At 38.2% G+C, this 6559-nt stretch overlaps 1 pseudogene; it reads right to left on the reverse strand.

Annotated features, from left to right (window-relative positions):
* LOC104708128 overlaps positions 1647-6559 on the reverse strand; it is a 9218-nt pseudogene continuing 4305 nt past the window's right edge.

Below are 6559 nucleotides of genomic sequence, written 5' to 3' on the forward strand. Positions count from 1 at the left end.
CATGTAAATGCTCTCAATCGTCCTATACTTCTTCCTCTTCTTCGATGACATTACTCTCAAAATCATCGTTTCCTTGTTGCATTGATCTTCATCATCATCATGAATATCATCATCTTCGCCGAATATGTCCTGGATCGTCTTCTTCTTGTTCTTCTTGATGATATTGAGATTATCGATGGTCTCTTCGTCGCTCAAGTGCATCAACTGTTGCGCTGCCTCCATCTCCGTCTCCGTTATCATCTCTTGTCTTCTTCTCCGTTTGTTACTCTCAATCTTTGATTTGATCTTCTCCATCATGAAAATTATGGTGTTTGAATTTGTCGTATTATTCTATTTTTTTTTGTTTATAAGTAAGTTTCTTCGAGGATTACGTAATGTTGAGGAGGGTTTTTGAAGGACATGAGAAACTGCGACGTTGTTGCTGCGAAATCTCTCTATCTCTCTCTTATCTTTTCAACTATATTTTGCAAACTCGTCCCTATATTTTTATTTTTTTGTTGAACCCTTCCACAGTTTCTTAACTTACATTTCCCACCATCAAATAACTTATGATTTAGGTTTTAAATTTAACTATGTATAGCTGTATTGTAAACTATTTGGCATGTCTATAAAATATAGGCAAAAATGTTGGGGTCAAAAAGCAAAGAGACGGCACAGCTATCAGGTACACTGTGTTGTACTGGGCTATCAAAGATCAACGCAGATCTAAACCGTCAGATGATGAGAATATATCAGCTACTTTGATTTGACTCTGTTGACCTGAATCCTACGATTTTAAAAATAAAAAGTCTTTTAACTAAATTAAGGAATATCCAAAGTACAGACCCCTTCCATTGTTGTGGTCTCCACCTATTTTGACTTATTTAGTTATTACTTCCCCATTGGTCACAAAACGCGTATCTTTTCACACTTTTGGTACTAAAGCCTTCTTTTTTATTTGCTTCTCTTCTCACAAAATGTTTATTACACAGTTGTTTAACTAAATTAGTTTTCTTTTTTTTAAAGGAAATAGTACAACAAAGCCATCTCTCGTTTTGGCTGTTTTCTAGAAAATAAAGCCATCTGTCGTTTCTTTTTCTTTAGAAAATTTCTTGTATTCAACGTCAAGAGAATAAAAAAATTATTTGGTTTACACGTTCTTTAAATTCCAATATGCTCTATCAGGTCAGGTCTGTCCGACCATAACTCAGTTGAAAATTCTAACTAAATAACAGCAGTTCACTTAACTGAATGTTTAGATAGAGGATGATTTACTAAAAAAAAGTATGATTTTATGTATCGGACTCATTTTACAAATTAGTTAGTACTCTCAGTCAATGACTTTTTGTTCATATAGAGAGACTTAGAATGATTCTAGACTACACATGTTATATCTTAACTATAATGAATGATCCTTTTGGTTTGGTTCCAAAATTTTCCAGTCAAACAGTCGTGTTGACTTTTTGACTGTTTCCTGCTCTGACTCCGAGGTCTCTCTTCCTCAACGAGAGAAGAATAATTACAAGGCAAGTAGTCAGTCTTCAGAGAATTCAGACAAGAAGATCCACAGAGACTGAATCTCACAATTACAAAACATCTTTTACTTTAAAACATTTATAGATGAAGCACTCTTTTTAATTAGAATTTGCAGTAGATTTGATCAAAAATGTTTCAATGAAAGAATTAATAATAATATAGATGAAACATTCTTTTCAGTTTCTTACTTCACCCCCAAAAAAAAATATAAGACAACAACACCTTCTTCTATATCTACAACAAATACAATACAACACCCTTCTTCCAAAAATATAAACATATATAATCTAGAGGATCATTTTTCTTCTTGCGTTCATCAAATCTAACAGGGTCTTTTGTTCCCCCAATTAATAGTAAAAAAGAACACAGTAACCAAAACAAATGTGTGAGTGCCACTTTCCCTCTTTACTTACCTCTGTGGAAAATCGTTTTTATGTAATCATCGAATCAATCAAAGACAGTCCAACCCACAAATCTCTAGGATAGGACCGCCTTTGGCCACAAACGGATTCACTCGGACCCAAAGAAGCGTAAGGATAGAGGCGAGAAGGATCGACCACACAAGGATGATAGTAGGCATCCTGTTTTGTTTCCCAAGCAGACCTTTTAGGAAAGGATACAGATGGAGGATGACCCAAAAGGCAAAGAACAATCTTCCAAAAAGAGGTCCCCACGAGTCATATCCATTACTGATCGCATCAGAGATTCCTACAATGACTCCAATCACGTTTATGATTAGTAGTGTTGTCGGAGGGATCAAGAGTGAGGTCCATTTGAAGATGTAAAGCTCAGAGAATTCTCCATCATCAGCTGCTTTAGATGTGACAGTGAAGTTTGTGTCGACACCAGCTAAAACCTTGAGGAGACCTTGGAAGAGAGCAAAGAGATGAGCTGAAACACCTCCAATTACCCAAAACTGTTCGTTTCTCCACCAATCATCGATTCCAACTTTACCCCATTGCATCTCGAGAATGCCCGTTACAGCAATCGACCCGAATAGTGCCATGAAGAGGATACTTGCATAGTTACTAATCTGCAACAGAAACAAGAGCACATAAAACCATTAACATAGAATAAAGATTGATACTTTAAGAGAGCTCAAAGATGATCCGCAGGAAAAATGAATCTACACAAAACATGAAATAGAGATTCTCACTTTGGAGAACTCAAAGATGATATTTTAAAACTCAGGAACAATGGATTTACATACAGCATGGGGTAAAGGTTCATACTTTGGAGAGCTTAAGGATGGGTTTGTTATTTTACCTCGGGGACAATGAATTTTCCGGTGAGAAGACATATAGCAGGGAGAGAACAGTAAACAAGGAGTGGAATAGAGGTCCATGGATAAACAACAGAGTTGATGTAAGACAGTCTCTCAAGCCATTTCAAACCGCCTCCATAACCATACCAAATAGGGCAATGTCTGCTCAGGAATATCTCAACAGACCCGAGCGCCCACCGAAGAACTTGATGAAGACGGTCAGAAAGATTGATAGGTGCTGATCCTTTAAATGCAGGTATCTTGGGTGTACAGTAAACCGATCTCCAGCCATGCGAATGCATCTTGAAACCCGTAAGGATATCCTCAGTGACGGAACCGTAGATCCACCCAATCTTGAATGAAACACCACGAAAGATATCAAAAATCTTATTCCAACATGAAAGACAGTGCTATAAAGTATTTTAAAGAGCTCTGCATTACCTCTTTTCCCCATTCGGTTTTATCTTCATACCCACAACTAATGACTTGGATGGCTTCTCTAAGCAGAGAAGCTGGACTCGCGTTCCTAGCAAGCCCGCCATTCTCCATAGCAGCTGACGCAACAAAAACAGGTGATTGTCCAAACTTCTTCTCCAACTTCAATTGTGCCGCCTCTGGTGATTTCACTTCATTATTAGTGCCTGACAAAAAGAAAGAAACAATGGTCAGCAATGAACTGAAGCTAACTGTTGAAACCAAATGATACAGCAGATTTCTTTGATATACCTTTGGAACCCTCTTCGATATTTTCAAGCGCATGTATCTGCTTTGAGGCTTCCCTGTTCTTCTTTTTCTTATCAGTTGTCTTTGTCTTACGATTCTTCTTTCGTAGACCACATCAAAACAAACACCATTTAGGCCAGCAATTGCAAGTCATACGTGGAGACTTCTTCTTTTTTGGCGCATCATATCCATAAAGTGCCTGTCTCCTAAAAACACACCCGGTTCCAACGTATATAGGTCCTTGTAACCCATCCAAACCTTTCATATTTATCTGTTTCAAAAATAACAAGATCAAAAGCTTGTTAAGTAAGAGCGGATGTATAACTCAAGAGAAGGATGCGTTAATAGAGAATGGTGTACTTACATCGAAGAATACAACATTACGATTAGAGTATCTATCGCTTTTATCAATCCCATCGAATCTTTGAGGGAACTGAACATAGCAAATTTTCTTTCCCGACTGAGGATCCATCATAAAACACATTGCTTCTCTAAGAGCCTTGCTATTATTGATGTAGTGATCACAATCAACATTTAGAAGATAAGGAGCATTTGATAGAACTCCCGAGACTCGTATCTTCAGTTAAATACGGCAAAATGAAAAGAAAAGACTCTGAAAGTTAGCTAGAGACCATCATGTAGCGCTCTTTAAAACACTTTTTAAAGAGTTAAGCATTATTAGTTACCAGGGAATTCATGGCTCCAGCCTTCTTATGATGGTCAAATCCTGGTCTCTTCTCACGAGAAACATAAACAAGGCGAGGCAACTCGTTGTTTTCTACATCGCGAACTCCGTTATTTCCAAGGAAGACCTTTTTCCAGGAAAAGGCAAGAAAATAAACTAGTAAGTTTGGGAGTATATATATATATACACACAGAACGTATAATAGAAAGAAACCGTTAACGCCTTACCTGGATCATGCCAGGATGATCTCGCACGTTATTACCAGGCCAAGGAGTACCGTCTTGCATAGTCCAACCTTCTTCAGGCACTTTCTGTGCAGTTGCAACTAAAGCATTGATCTTGACCTTGAATTCTTCATAATCTCTCTGCAACCAGGAAGTAAAAGGATACTCTCTTCAATAGAGCCCCAAAATATTTCTCAGGAATTATATATATAAAGGTGCAAGAATGAACAAAACCTTCATGGCTCGTCGTTCCCTAACAAACGCAGGATGAACTTTATTCTTTAAGTAATCCATCTTGTGGCAAAAGTACCATTCAGGGGCACGTGGCTCGATAGTGTACTTCTTACAGAACGGAACCCATTTCCTAGCGAACTCCGCAGTTTCTGAAAGTGCTTCAAAAGTAAGCATAGCAGCACCATCATCAGACACATAACAAGCAACCCTGTCTACCGGATAATCAACCGCAAGAATAGACAGAACGGTGTTTGCTGTAATAAGCGGAGGCTCTTTCAACGGATCAACCGTACTGACGAAAACATCCACAGCAGCTAGTTCTGATGGTTTTCCTTCTTTCTCGTACCTCAACGAGAGCCGGTCCAAGTATGTTTCCCTTTCTATAGGATACCATTTAGGGAACTGATCAAGAACCCATGAAACCGCAAACCATATCTCGCATATCACTGATATTAGCCACAGGGCATAAGCATCATTGACAGGGTGAAGAATACGGTAATGGAAAAAGAGACCGAGAATCACAAGACGGAGAATGATAAGCATCCTGTACGGATTTATTTTGCTCGACTTTATTGGTACTTTCCTTGACAGAGGCTGCCTTCCCTCATCCATCCTAACACATCAACAAACAAAATTATGCTCGTAAATACCAAAGCAAAGTAATGAAACATGACACAAGACAGTGTTGTTACGAAAGATTTGTCTATCTTACATGGGAATTTCAGCGTCATCTCCATCGCCAATACTAAAATCTCCATCATGTTTAACAACCTGAAATTTCTCATTCTGCTTTCGCTTCCACTCCTCCATTCTATCCTTCCACGCAACACTTCCATATCCATAAACGGCAAGGTCTTTCTGAGGTACCATTGGTCTTGGATGTGCTGTGACAGAGCAAACCAGTAGCTTAGTAATCACAGCCAAAAATAAAAAGGAAACCAATTGTGTGTTACTTGAAATCAGAAAAGACAACTTACCGGCGGGGTCAGCAATATGCGGTTGATGATACCTATTGACATGAGCAGGTGATGGAGAAACAATAAGAGCATGACTTTCAGATGAAATCTCAACGTCCTACCAAAAAAGTAATCATAACAAACAACCAAATGAGCCAAGAAAGAGAATTTAAGAGGTAAATACAATAATTGGAGAAAATATGAACGAACTAACCTCCTCTCCATAAGTCAACAAAGGGATCTGTGAGCCAGGTGGAACAGAGGCCAAATCAAACTCCGCGTTACGGCGAGAGAAAGTATCAGATTCAAGGCCACTCCTATAATCAAACTCAAAATCAAGATCATCCATTCCATCATCTTCCTCATCTCCTTCAACCCTTGGACTTCCTGAAAAAAACAATTACAGAACCTTTGTGAGAAACAAACACACACCTTTTCTTCTAATCTCTCCCATCAGTAAGTATAAGCTTTGAAAAACCAATTGAAACAAATTAAAAAAGATGACCTTTGATACGCTTGTAACGAGTTTTGCACTGAGGACAAGATTGGTTGCCTTCTCGTCTCTCGTACTCATAGCAAGGTCTACAGACAGGGAAAGCACATTCATTACAAGCCACAAAAGACTCTCCATCAACCCCCAACTCAATCTCATCTCCACAGATTTGACATGTTTGCCCACTTAGTTCTTCCACTGATCGTATCTGTATATAATAAAAACAAAAAAACAGCAAATTAGGAAACAAAACATAGATTGGATCTCAGATAAGTAGAACACTAATATTCACAAGCAAACAACTCAAAGTTTTGTTCTTTCAACCCCGTTTCAATTAGACGAAATTACACAACACAATTGAACTCAGAATTCAATCCCCACCGACACAAATTTTCACTGTACATGTTGATTAAAAAGTACTAGGTAAGAATTATGGAATCTTAAACCCTAATTGAATTTTATAAA

This window comes from Camelina sativa, chromosome 8 (genome assembly GCF_000633955.1).
Source record: "Camelina sativa cultivar DH55 chromosome 8, Cs, whole genome shotgun sequence".
In the NCBI taxonomy this organism is placed as follows: domain Eukaryota; kingdom Viridiplantae; phylum Streptophyta; class Magnoliopsida; order Brassicales; family Brassicaceae; genus Camelina; species Camelina sativa.